Source organism: Dermochelys coriacea, chromosome 3 (genome assembly GCF_009764565.3).
Source record: "Dermochelys coriacea isolate rDerCor1 chromosome 3, rDerCor1.pri.v4, whole genome shotgun sequence".
NCBI lineage: Eukaryota > Metazoa > Chordata > Testudines > Dermochelyidae > Dermochelys > Dermochelys coriacea.
Window position 1 is genome coordinate 5,216,312 of NC_050070.1, and position 14,156 is coordinate 5,230,467.

General features: G+C 50.8%; 1 protein-coding gene across 11 annotated transcripts in view; it reads right to left on the reverse strand.

Moving 5' to 3' along the window:
- The window catches only part of PTK2B (protein tyrosine kinase 2 beta), a 115,478-nt gene that overhangs the window by 74,383 nt on the left and 26,939 nt on the right, over positions 1-14,156 (reverse strand). For 2 of the 11 annotated variants that reach the window (XM_043510025.1, XM_043510024.1), the window contains exon 1: positions 8,685-8,779. The exons of 7 other annotated variants lie outside the window; for them this stretch is intronic. The gene's annotated coding sequence lies outside the window, so the exon portion shown is untranslated. Of the gene's footprint in view, positions 1-6,286; positions 7,069-8,684; positions 8,780-14,156 lie in introns of those variants that run through there. 2 more of the 11 variants (XM_043510026.1, XM_038394026.2) reach the window with 2 other exon arrangements.

Genomic DNA, 14,156 nt, shown 5'->3' on the forward strand with positions numbered 1-14,156 from the left:
CTTCCCAGTTGAAATCCCAGATGAGCTCCCACTTGTAACACCGACAGACCTGGTCGTCGGCAGGCGGGATCGAACCTAGGAATCTCTGGAGCTAAAAGCATGAGCTTCTACTGTATGAGCTAAAAACCACCTGGCCCTTCATTAATGCTGTAGAGCAGACTGATTTTGTGTGCCTCTGTCTCTCTCTAGGTGGGCTCGGTGCCACTAGATGGGACAGAACACCACATCCAGCAGGTGTGTGGGTTACACGTGCTGCTGACTTAAATAGAGCCAGCGAGCTGATCAGCTGCTCTGGGACTCTGCCACTCGGACCTCAGGTGCAGAACCACTGGGGCTGGGGTTCAGGGGTCCCAGGTAAGCCATCGTCAGCAGGCTGCCCCATGGGCCCAGGGTCAAGCCATGGTGCTTGTGACAGACAGAAGTTGCATTTTCTGTCTTGGCTGTTCTTTTTTTTCCCCCTTTTGCATTTGGCTTCTTAGGAAACAGGGTCAGACTTTAACAACCTCAGCAACAACCCCAGCTCCAGCCCATCTCAGCTGACTTCTCTGTGCCCCCAAAGCACAGTTATCCCCATATGCAATACCATCAAAGAGACTGTCAATCCAGGTCTGATTTTTCCTTCTAAAAACTCTCTCCAACTAACAGGCGTGAGGGCTGTCGTTAAAATGAAAGCCTCCCTTCATAGGCTACATTCCAAAGGCTTTAACTCTTTTTCCTTCTTTTCTGTCTCTTTAATAAAAGATTAAAAGGATGGAGAACGGTGCACTTGCCATGGCGCTAAGCAGGCTGAGGTCTCTGTTTGCCAAACCCTGAATGTTGTTTCAAATTGTTCCATGTTGGATGGTTTCAGAGCCCTTAACTCTTTGGGCCAGTCGGTTCCATCTAAATTAATGCAACAGCCCCCACTGTAACGCCCACTGGCCTTCAGGCTCCAAGTGTTAGTCACTCCTGGAGGCTGGAGCTGGTGACTGCTGCTGTTTAAAATCCCCACTGATGCCGTGTGTCAGCCTAGGGAGTGGGTGTCGGAGAGGTGAGCCGGCTCCGAACTGCGGAGGACTCGGCACCGGGATCTGGCGCTGGCCTGTGTCAGCTCTAACGCCTTGTTGGCTTGGCTGCTTCTCTCCGTCTCTGCGCAGAGGGGCACGCTACAGAACATTGTGAGCTCTGCAGCTGGCACGCTTCCATCAGAGCTGCTGTAGCAGGAAGGAGACGGGTGGCTTCCTGCAGTCGGGAGAGGGCATCTGGGTAGCAGCGGCCTGGGGGAGCTGTAGGAGAGGGCTGGCAGGCAGCGCTGACATGCTTCCCTGCACCATGTGCATCACAGAGCTGGCTGCTGTGAGGGACACACTCCTACTGTTCCCTGTCACTACAGGGCCCCATATGCAGAAGTTCTCCTGGGGCAGCAGCCTGCAGGTTACCCTGGGGCAGGGAGTTCTCATAGTGCAGTCCACAGGCTCCCCCCGCCAGTCCCTGTGTCTGGTGCTCATCCTTCTCCGGTTCTCGGTCTAACAGAACTAGTCATCTAAGTCCAATCCAAGAGCCAATGAGATTTCTCAGAGCCAAGTTACCACACCCAATGGCTTCCAAAGCACCAATCCGGTTCCCGTAGTCAATCTCTTTCCCGCCCTCCCCCACCCCGGAGTGCAGTCTTATCGGCGGCAGAACCTGAACCTTTGCCCCCTACCGGTCTAGAAAGGTTTCTGATTGGCTGGCGTTTTACTGGCCATCAGCCCCCAGAGCTGCCTGGAGGAGGTAAACACCAGCGTGAGAATTTACCTGCAGCTGACAGGACAAAACATCCTTCAACAATATCTTTAAAAATGCATGACAGCAGTCCTGCCTTGGCACAGAGCTGACTCGAGTTCAGATCTCAGTGTCCGGCTCCCGCTGGCGGATGAAGACCTCGCCTCAGTGATTCGCACCTTTGTCACTTCTCGGCTGGTCTACAGCAACCCAGTACATCTGGCCAGGAAGCCATCGGCGCTTGGGCAACTCCCACTAGTACAGAACACTGCAGTGTCTCTCCTCAACAACCCAGGCTACTCCCATCCTCTGCCCCCTCCACCAGCTTCCCACAGAATATCCAATCAAGTTCAAGGGCTTGGTCCTTATTCATGGCCTGGGCCCAGAGTATGTAAAAGATCTAACCGAGCTCTGGGATGAAACTGTGGTTGACAACTGCTCCTCCGGCACCATGGAGCTCTCAACAATAAGGGTGAAAAGCTCATCTGGGCAGGAGACAGAACCTTCCCCAGGGGAGGTCTGGGACTGCAATGAACTCCCCCAGGAACCGAGGACCATCCCCACCCCACCACTTTCTGCTCCAAGTGCAAGGCGCATTTCTTCAGCCTGCCTTCTCGAATACAAACACAAGGAAATGTGCATGTGTGTGTACATATTCCAAACCAAGACCCTCCACGTCTCCCCCTGGGAGAAGAGGACAGAATGTAGTCACGTGGCTTCATGCATGACTGGAAGAATCATAGAAATGTTGGGCAGGAAGAGACCTTGAGGTCACAAGTCCAGCCCTGTGCTGAGGTAGGACCAAGTAAACCTAGTCCATCCTTGACAAGTGTTTGTCCAGCCCGTTCTTAGAAACCTCTAGTGATGGGGCTCGCACAGCATCCCTTAGAGTTAGAAAGTGTTTCCTAAGATCTGTTAGAATCCATAGGTCCATAGCACCTGGGACAGCTGATGTCCCCACATCACCACCAAGAGGCTACATATAGTTACCTCCAGGGAGCACTGTGGAGATTAGGCACTGCAGGAAGTACCTCCCAAAGGGTCCAGAGTGCCAGCGCCCTGCAGCCTTCTGATTGGCCCATGCTCACTATTTCACTCTGGAGAGTGGCCCAGGCAGTTGTCTATGCAACCACATAGACTTTGGGCCTGTTGTGATGCCGGGCCTCACCTGGCTTTCTGATCTCCAGTCTCGGAGCCCAGCCTGCCTCTGATCCTGATTCCTGCCTGTTGATCCTGGCTCATTGGCTGCTGCCTTGTGGCTGTCCTTGACCTGTGGACAACAGCCCAGCTGTGGCTGCTAGGCCAGACTGGGCACATTCTCCAGATGTGGCATCACCAGTGCTGAGTAGAGAGGGACAATTACCTCCCATGTCTTACCTACGACACTGCTGTTAATACATTCCAGCATGATACTAACCATTTTTGCAACTGCATCACACTGCTGACTCATATTCAATTGGTGACCCACTGTAACCCCCAGATCCTTCTCAGTTGTACGGCCACCTAGGCAGGTATTCCCCAGTTCGTGGTTGTGCATTTGACTTTTTCCTTTTTAAGTGCAGTACTTAAGTGAAGAAGCTCAGGTGCCATGCTGATGAATGCAGTCTATGAGTCTATACAGGACAGAACGTCGGAGTATTTCCCTGATATTCAGTCCACATTCAGTCTTCCTCTATTCAATTTCCTCCTAGTTTCCTCTTTATACCGCTGGCTGGAAGAAGTGTGGTCAGAGTGCAGGCCATGGAGCCAGGAGAGACAGGCTCCTAATCTAATGTGCCTTCAGCGATTACCAGAGGCCTCAATCACCAACACTGCTCTCCGGTCTGTGTGCTGCTGGTTATTGGCCACTCCCCAACATGTATTTGCCAGAGTAGCTCTATATCAACTCCTGTTTCCTGCCCATGATGGCTAGTTGACTGAAACTAAACTAAAGATGGAGGTGATGCTTGTCAGCCAGGGGGAGCACTTAGAGGAGATGGCTAAATCTATTGTTGCTCCCAGCCAATGAAGGCACCTGCCTGATCATTGTGGATTGCAAACTCAGAATCCTCCTACACTCAATGCTGCTCCACGCCTCTCAGAACTGGTCAGTGCCCAAAATCAGCCCCTCCTCTGAGATGCACACTTTTCAGGGTTTCAATTTGGGTGGCCACCCACCACCATCTCCTCCTCTCTGAGGTGCCCATTTGTTCTCCAGAATCTCAGCTTTCATCCTCTGGTCCTCATGGTTATGAACTAAACTTTCAGAGTCTGACCTGAGTGTAACCAATGCAGTGATTCCTGCCTGAGTCTGCAGGCAGCCTGAAGCAATAGCTCTGAGAGGGGCCAACTGCCCCTGTTCGTTATGGAGGGTTGGCAGCCCAGATGCCCAATGGCGATTGTCACAGCATGAAAGGGAAGGCACCCAGGACTGATTGCCTAATGCCCGAATGACTGAAAGGAAAGGCACCTGAGATCAATTAACTGCTGAGGATTGAAAGGGAAGGGGCTTATAAAAGAGGGAATCGGGCGGGCTGCTGACACAGAATGATGAGAGGTCTGAGCAAGGATTAACCAGCGAACTGAAAGGGGCCTGAAGAAAATAGCTGGGAAAGGGGTCAGAAGAGCTGCTCTGAGCAGGAGTTACACAGGTCTCCTGCAAAGTCCTTGGCCAGGGGAAGGGTTTGGTCCCAAAATCCAGAGAGCTGGAAAAGGCTGAGGGCCCGGGAAAGCACACTCCACAAGCCTTCAGATGGGAAGGGCTGAGAGTGAAGTGCTGAAGCAGGGAAGAAATGCAGAAACCAGGCAGAGAGGAGGAGCAGAGAAGCCTCAGGACTGAGCATTGGTTGTATTAGATGCCAATAAATTAGACCCTGGGCAAAGGGCATTTCTGGGCAAATAAAGGCAGTTTATTGAAGGAGCCCCATGAAGGGGGGAAAACAGAGGCAGGCCCATGGCAGAATCACACCTGGTCAGCAGAACTGCATTTATAGTGATTGCTGTAAAAAATATCACCTCCGTTAACTATTTCCCAGCTGACCAAAGCAGATACAAGAGCAGAGGACGGATGGCGTTTGAAGATCTATACATGCAACATCTCCCTTTGGCCCTCCAAGTGGGCAGTTATTTAGGAGATGCAACTACTTTCCCCCACCCCCATCCTCCCTCGAGGAGGAGGGAAGCCCCACAAGCCTAGCAGGGTACGTAAGCCCCACAGAGGGGCAGCCAAGACCAAGGACCGAGGTGGGGCAGCCCAGTCACACAGTAGAGGGATCCGCAGGGCACCCAAGAGAATATTTTGAACATCTGCACAACAAGGCATCTCACAAGGTTGGAGCCTGGTTTGTGGGTGGAGCTTGAAAGGTACCGCGACTCCGCCCACCGCCAATTCAGTTCCTGAGTCCTTGCCTCTGCCATTCCTGACCCCTAGGCTTGACTGGGGCAGCGGCCGCTAGCTGGGACTGACCACAAAAGCCCCCCAGAACCTCAGGCTCGTGCAGACTGCAGCTGCCCACCTTCAGAGTGGAGCGGACTGGCAGCAGACTATTGCCCCATAGGCTCCTATCGCCGTGCGGCTGCTAGTCCACACCCAGGTGAAATTCAAGGTGCTGGTCGCTATCTACAAAGCCCTAATCTTCCATGTGAGCACTGGAAGCCCTGTCTTGATGGGGCTGAGGCATATCGTTACCCAGGCTTCCCACTGCTATGGAAATCTGGTCAATCAGCTCCCCAGTCCAGTCTATTTCTACTGTCTATACCAGGTTTCAGAGTAGCAGCCGTGTTAGTCTGTATTCGCAAAAAGAAAAGGAGTACTTGTGGCACCTTAGAGACTAACAAATTTATTTGAGCATAAGCTTTCATGAGCTACAGCTCAATCTCCCCACTGTATTTTCCACTGAATGCATCCAATGAAGTGAGCTGTAGCTCACAAAAGCTTATGCTCAAATAAATTTGTTAGACTCTAAGGTGCCATAAGTCCTCCTTTTCTTTTTACAGCACACTCTGACTGCAAAATTGCTGACTTTCTCCTTTTTACCATATAAATATAAAATTAAGCAATTAGAATATAAATACTGTACTTACATTGCAGTGTATAGTATAGAGAGCAGTATAAACAAGTCATTGTCTGTATGAAATTTTAGTTTGTACTGTCTTTACTAGTGCTTCTTATGTAGCCTGTTGTAAAATTAGGCAAATATCTAGATGAGCTGATGTACCCCTGAAAGACCTCTGCGTACTCCCAGGGGTATGTGTACCCTGGGTTGAGAACCACTGGTCTATACAGCTGCAGGGTGAAGGGTTTAGCTCTTCCAGTGTGGCATATTAACATGACTCATGCCATGTCACAGTGACATGCTCCTTATACACGCACGTAACTACAATAATAACCTGCCCAATCACCCTGGCCCCCTTCCCATCCTATCTCTCCCCTCACTGCGGCTAATCCCACCACCCAACCTCGAATAACCCATGCATTTCATCATGCTGGTCATTCCCTCTTCTGGGAAAGGGAACATGTTAAATTGACAGTCAGAGACAAAATAAGAGCAGACCGAGCACCTACCCCAGCAGCTCCCCATCAGATGCCTCTTCCCCACAAGATCCCTTCTGCATACTGTTCCCTTAGCTCACCAGCTGTCGCAGCAGGGTTAGACGCAGCAGAAGATCCAGAGACGGATAATCTAGAACTCCCATCTAGTCCAATCCCTTCCCCCAAGGCAAGCTTGTTCCCTTCCCGCTGCTCTCTCTGTCCAGTCCAGCTGCGAGAGGATCCTCCACCACTTATACTGGGAGTTTATTCCACATCCCCATAGATTTCAGAGTTAAGTAGGGTTTCCTGATGTTCAGCCTAAATTCTCCTCGGCTGCTTTTCACCTCCAAGGGAGAGCTCATCCTCTTTCTCTCCCAATCTCACAGCTCTGTTTATTTTGGGCTGCCTCTCTAAAATAAACGCTGGTAATTGGAGCGAAGGCTGCTGAGCCGTTGTGCCCAGACCCGAGGTGTGGTCTGGACTCTCCTTTCTCTTCTCCCCCCAGACCAGGGTCCATGTTGCAGTGCCTGGCTTGTCTGACTGGCCCAGGGGAGCTGGACATAGCGCCTTGTGGGTCCGAGCGACACTGAGCTCCCTGGCGTGTTCCTACCCCCCCAGGAGGAGGGCAGTGCTGGGTAGCATGTCTGATGGGTAGCAGCCAAAGGCTGGAGCAAACCCAACTCATGTACAGAGTAATCTCCCCTCATTCAGGCTAGAGCACTGGACTGGGACTCAGGAGACCTGGGTTTCATTCCGGTCTCTGCCACTGGCCTGCTGGGTGTCCTTGTTACGAACCCTGTTTGTGCCTCAATTTCCCCATCTGTAAGAGGGGGGGAAATGATACTGACCTTGGTAAAGCTCTTTGAGATCTGCTGATGGTCAGAGTTAGGCGCTATTATTTATTATGGACGCCTTTCGGTGCATCCCTTCCTCGGGACACCCCCGACTCTGAAGGAGGGAGAAGGGTGGGTGGGGAGTAGCTACAGAGACCAGACGTGGAAGCTGAAAATCCCAGGGTGGAAGACACATGCTTTCCCTCCCACCAGAAAAGTTGGTCTCTTGACATACAGCAGCCCTGACTTCGGTTACCCCTTTTCTGCACTTGAGCTGGGGATCGGAGGCAGGGGGGCTTTCAGCCACCTCCGCAGTCCCCATATCCTGAGGCCTAGACGTGACTTCCCGTGGCCCTGGGATAGAGCAGAACAGAGCAATACCCTGCCATACCCTGTCCACCGAGAGCTGAGAGCTGGGGACACCCCCATACAGGCTATTTCTGCCCCCTTTCATTGTCAGGACAGCTTAAGACGACATTGGCATAACTGAGTGAGGGCCCGGGTCTAATCCCCTCCCAGCGGGCCAGGGTTCTCCCTACACATCCCCCCTCATCCTCTGAGCCTGGCTCTCCCGCTACATAGGCCCTATCCATTCACCGGGCTGGGAGATCTCCCTGCGGCTGCCTGGCTAGCAGGGTGACCAGGGGCTCATGAGCCTGGGGCTAGGAACGCCCCTGCATTCCCCTTCATCCCCTGAAATGCCCTGCACGTCCCCAGCTTGCTCTCCCCTGTCACCCCAGGAAACCAGCTGGCCACTGGGAAGCCGAACCCCCGGGCTCCAGTTTGACTCCGGCCTGAGCTGGTGCTGACCAAGAGTTCCTGTGGTATGGCTGTATGGGGCAGCACAATGACTGTGCTGGGCCCCAACCCAGCCCCTGGTGGGCACCTCAATACCCATCACCATGGATGGCTCCCCCTGACAGGCTCAGCCCCTGCTGCAGTCATCCTGCAACCCGCCCCTGCCCTGTGTATATTTCTGCCCCTGCAGCGGTGTCCCTCCTCCAGCTCTGGCCTTCCAGGGCCCCCTCGCACAATCCTTTGGGCTAGCTAAGGTAGCGGCGCAAAGGATTCTGGGATGCACCTGAGACCCACCGCTGCCCACCGCACCTGCTGGCACAGAGCGGGCCCACCCTGGCAGACACCCTGGATCCAGAGAAGGGCCATTTGGGGTGCCCCCACACCTGTCCCAGGGCTGGGGGCACCCATGGGACCTGTGCTAAAGGCTGCCCCGGCAGCATCCCGTCCCCCTCAGGGCTGAGCCACAGAGCAGGAAGCTTACCCTGCGGCTGCCCATGCCCTGGTCTGCGGATATCCAGAGGATTTCACTGCCCAGGGCTCCTCTCACCAGCACTAAATCCAGCTCTGGAGACACCCAGGGCCAAAGCCAGCCCGGCTGGTACTCCACTGACAGCACCCTCTTGTCCTGGGGGCTGACACTGACCCATCACTGTTTGCACCCCCGTTGCAGAGTGTGACTCACCCCAGCCTGTCCTCCCACGGTCCTAGTGGCACCTGAGGGGCCAGCCTCAGCCAAGCTCAGGCACATGTCTGGCAAAGGGCCTCAGAGTCCGGGGCAGCCTGGGAAAAATGCCACTTACTGTCGAGACAGCTGTCTCCGCACACCTCGCTGCCTCTCACTCTACCAAGCCCGCTCTGACAGAACAGACGCTTCCTTCCTTCTCGCACAAGTGTGCAGAGAGGAATTTGCATATTGCAAAGGCAGCCGGTGAAACCGCAGCATCCAATGCATGAGGAAAACCTCCCTGCACGAGGCGGGGGGGGGGGCTAAGGAGATGAACCTGACAGCTGCAAAACCTGCTCCCCTACCTCAGCCAGACACTCCCTGAATGGGCCATTCCTCGAGTCAGTCTTTAGCCCCCTTTCCTTCGGCACTTCCTTTTTTCTTCCCAAGTGGCTCCGCTCGGCTTCCCCTTCTCCAGCATTCTTGGAGGGGAAACTGCTCCCACACACACACCAGTCCGGCTTCTATCTGCCTTCGGCCTCCCCACGTAGTGGGCGAAGCAACCAGGTTTACATTCAGTTCACCTGTGCTTCTAGCCCCACCAGAGCCTAGCTGGGGATGTGGGCAGCTAGCTGTATCCTGGCCAAGGTTAGGACATGTCTTTAACCCTGGTCCACACAGGCTGGCCAAACGATGCCTGAAACCTGATCAACTACCGTGCCTCCATTCAGCGTCATGGAGTTGCTACCGCTGCCACAGATTTGCAAAGCTTGAAATTGGGCTGACCTGGGACACGAGATGGCTCCGCAGTGATGCTAGAACAGTTCCAACAGCTTTCCTGCAGAAAGGTTAGCCCAGAGGTTGGGGAGGGGGTAGTCTACATTTCTGTAGAGCTCGGGTCAAGTCCCTGCTTGCTGCAACTTTCAAGTATGACTTTGGGTGAGTCACTCCAACTCTCTGTGACTCAGTTCCCCATCTGTACTGGGGGATAATGATGCCAAGAGGATAAATACATCAATGATTGTGAGCCACTATGGTACAGGAAACCTGCCAAACAATCAGTGGGGCCACTGGGTGATCGAGGTGGTAAACGAGCATTCAAGGATGATAAGGCCATTGCAAAGAAGTTAAATGAATTCTTTCCATTGATCTTCACTGCAGAGGCTGTGAGGGAGAGGCCCACACCCAAGTCATTCTTGTTAGGTGACAGACCTGAGGAACTGTCCTAGATTGAGGTGTCATTAGAGGAGGTTTTGGAACAAATTGATAAATTAAACAGTAGTACGTCACCAGGACCAGACAGTATTCACCCAAGAGTTCTGAAGGAACTCAATGTGAAATTTCAGAACTGCTAACTGTGGTATGTAACCTATTACTTAAATCAGCATCTGTACCAAATGACAGGGGAACTGGGAGGCAGTGACCATGAGATGGTCGAGTTCAGGATCCTGACACAGGGAAGAAAGGAGAGCAGCAGAATACAGACCCTGGACTTCAGAAAAGCAGACTTTGACTCCCTCAGGGAACTGATGGGCAGGATCCCCTGGGAGAATAACATGAGGGGGAAAGGAGTCCAGGAGAGTTGGCTGTATTTTAAAGAATCCTTATTGAGGTTACAGGAACAAAGCATCCGAATGTGTAGAAAGAATACCAAATATGGCAGGCGACCAGCTTGGCTTAACAGTGAAATCCTTGCTGATCTTAAAAACACAAAAAAGAAGCTTACAAGAAGTGGAAGATTGGACAAATGACCAGGGAAGAGCATAAAAATATTGCTCAGGCATGCAGGAGTGAAATCAGGAAGGCCAAATCACACCTGGAGTTGCAGCTAGCAAGAGATGTTAAAAGTAACAAGAAGGGTTTCTTCAGGTATGTGAGCAACAAGAAGAAAGTCAAGGAAAGTGTGGGCCCCTTACTGAATGAGGGAGGCAACATAGTGACATAGGATGTGGAAAAAGCTAATGTACTCAATGCTTTTTTTGCCTCTGTCTTCACGAACAAGGTCAGCTCCCAGACTACTGCACTGGGCAGCACAGCATGGGGAGGAGGTGACCAGCCCTCTGTGGAGAAAGAAGTGGTTCGGGACTATTTAGAAAAGCTGAACGAGCACAAGTCCATGGGGCCGGAAGCGCTGCCTCCGAGAGTGCTAAAGGAGTTGGCGGATGTGATTGCAGAGCCATTGGCCATTATCTTTGAAAACTCATGGCCATTGGGGGAGGTCCCGGACGACTGGAAAAAGGCTAATGTAGTGCTCATCTTTAAAAAAGGGAAGGAGAAGGATCTGGGGAACTACAGGCCAGTCAGCCTCAGCTCAGTCCCTGGAAAAATCATGGAGCAGGTCCTCAAGGAATCAATTCTGAAGCACTTAGAGGAGAGAAAAGTGATCAGGAACAGTCAGCATGGATTCACCAAGGGCAAGTCATGCCTGACTAATCTAATTGCCTTCTACGACGAGTTAACTGGCTCTGTGGATGAGGGGAAAGCAGTGGACGTGTTGTTCCTTGACTTTAGCAAAGCTTTTGACATGGTCTCCCACAGTATTCTTGCCAGCAAGTTAAAGTAGTATGGGCTGGATGAATGGACTATAAGGTGGACAGAAAGTTGGCTAGATTGTTGGGCTCAACGGGTAGTGATCAATAGCTCCATGTCTAGTTGGCAGCCGGTATCAAGTGGAGTGCCCCAAGGGTCGGTCCTCAGAGCGGTTTTGTTCAATATCTTAATATAAATGATCTGGAGGATGGTGTGGATTGCACCCTCAGCAAGTTTGCAGATGACACTAAACTGGGAGGAGAGGTAGATACGCTGGAGGGTAGGGATAGGATACAGAGGGCCCTAGACAAATTAGAGGATTGGGCCAAAAGAAATCTGATGAGGTTCAACAAGGACAAGTGCAGAGTCCTGCACTTAGGATGGAAGAATCCCATGCACCGCTACAGACTAAGGACCGAATGGCTTGGCAGCAGTTCTGCAGAAAAGGAACTAAGGGTTACGGTGGACAAGAAGCTGGATATGAGTCAACAGTGTGCACTTGTTGCCAAGAAGGCCAATGGCATTTTGGGATGTATAAGTAGGGGTACTGCCAGCAGATCGAGGGACGTAATCATTCCCCTCTATTCGACATTGGTGAGGCCTCATCTGGAGTACTGTGTCCAGTTTTGGGCCGCACACTACAAGAAGGATGTAGAAAAATTGGAAAACGTCCAGTGGAGGGCAACAAAAATGATTAGGGGACTGGAACACATGACTTATAAGGAGAGGCTGAGGGAACTGGGATTGTTTAGTCTGCGGAAGAGAAGAATGAGGGGGGATTTGATAGCTGCTTTCAACTACCTGAAAGGGGGTTCCAAAGAGGATGGAGCTCGGCTGTTCTCAGTGGTAGCAGATGACAGAACGAGGCGTAATGGTCTCAAGTTGCAGTGGGGGAGGTTTAGGTTGGATATTAGGAAAAACTTTTTCACTAGGAGGGTGGTAAAACACTTGAATGGGTTACCTAAGGAGGTGGTGGAATCTTCTTCCTTAGAAGTTTTTAAGGTCAGGCTTGACAAAGCCCTGGCTGGGATGATTTAGTTGGGGTTGGTCCTGCTTTGAGCAGGGGGTTGGACTAGATGACCTCGTGAGGTCCCTTCCAACCCTGATATTCTATGATTCTATGACTGGAGGATAGCTAATGTAACACCAATTTTTTAAAAAGATCCCAGAGGTGATCCTGGCAATTAAAGGTCGGGGGTAAGTCTAACTTCAGTACCAGTTGAAACAATAGTAAAGAACAGAATTAACAGACACATAGATGAACATGATTTATTGGGGAAGAGTCAACATGGCTTTTGTAAAGGGAAATCATGCCTCACCAGTCAATTAGAATTCTCTAACAAGGTCAACAAACATGTGGACAAGGATGATCCACTGGATATAGTGTACTTGGACATTCAGAAAGCCTTTGACAAGGTCCCTCACCAATGGCTCTTAAGCAAAGTGAGCAGTCATGGGATCAGGGGGAAGATCCTCTCATGGATCAATAACTGGTTAAAAGACAGGAAACAGAGGGTAGGAATAAATGGCCAGTTTTCAGAATGGAGGGAGGTAAATAGAGGGGTGCCTCAAGGATCTGTCCGGGCACCAGTGCTGTCCAACATAGTCATAAATCACCTGGAAAAAGGGTTGAACAGTGAGGCGGCAAAATTTCCAGACAATACAAAACTACTAAGTCAAAAACTGGCTGTGAAGCATTACAAAGGGATCTCACAAAACTGGGTGATTCAGCAAGAAAATGGCAGATAAAATTCAATGTCGATAAATGCTAAGTAATGCACATTGGAAAACATAACCCAATTATACATACAAAATGACGGGGTCTAAATTAGCTGTTACTACTTAAGAAAGAGATCTTTGAATCATTGTGGATAGGTCTTTGAAATCATCCACTCAATGTACACTGCCAGTTAAAAAAGCTAAGAGAATGTTTGGAACCATTAAGAAAGGGATAGATAATCAGACAGAAGATATCATATTGCCACTACATAAAGCCATACTATGTTCACATCTTGAATACTGTATGCAGATCTGGTTGCCCCATCTCAAAAATATTTGTTAGAATTGGAAAAGATGCAGAGAAGGGCAGCAAAAATGATTGGGGTATGGAACGGCTTCCATATGAGGAGAGATTAATAAGGCTGGGACTTTTCAGCTTGGAAAAGAGACGACTAAGGGGGGATATGATGGAGGTCTATAAAATCATGACTGGTGTGGAGAAAGTAAATAGGAAGTGTTATTTACCCCTTCACATAATACAAGTCACCAAATGAAATTAACAGGCAACAGGTTTAATACAAACAAAATGAAGTATTTCTTCACACAACGCACAGTCAACCTGTGGGATGTTGTGAAGGCTAAAAATATAACAGGGTTCAAAAAAGAACTAGGTAAGTTCATGGAGGATAGGTCCATCCATGGCTATTCGCCAGGATGGGCAGGGACACAAACCTCAGCGCTGGGTATCCTAAGCCTCTGACTGCCAGAAGTTGGGAGCGGATGACATGGGATGGATCACTTGATAATTGCCCTGCTCTGTTCATTCTCTCTGAGGCACCTGGCATTGGCCACTGTTGGAAGACAGGATACTGGGCTAGATGGACCACTGGTTTGACCCAGTATGGCTGTTCTTATGTAGGTACTTCTAGACTGTGGTCAAGTCACCCTTAACCTTCCCTTTGTTAAGCTAAATAAACTGGGATCCTTGAGTCCAAGACATGTTTTCTAGTCCTTTAATCATTCTCATGGCTCTTCCCTGACCCCTTTCCAATTCATCAACATCCTTCTTGAATTGTGATGACCAGAACAGGAACAGGATTCCATCAACGGTTGCACCATCGCCAAACACAAAGGTAAAATAATCTCTTTATTCCTAATCGAGATCCCCCCATTTATGCATCCCAGGATCACACTAGCTCTTTTGGCCACAACATTGCCCTGGGAGCTCCCATTCAGCTGAATATTCACCAGGACCCCCAAATCTTTGTCAGAGTCACTGCTTCCCGGGATAGAGTCCCCGCTTCCCGGGATAGAGTCCCCCAGCCTGTAAGTATGGCCTGCAGTCTCTGTTCTGTGGTGT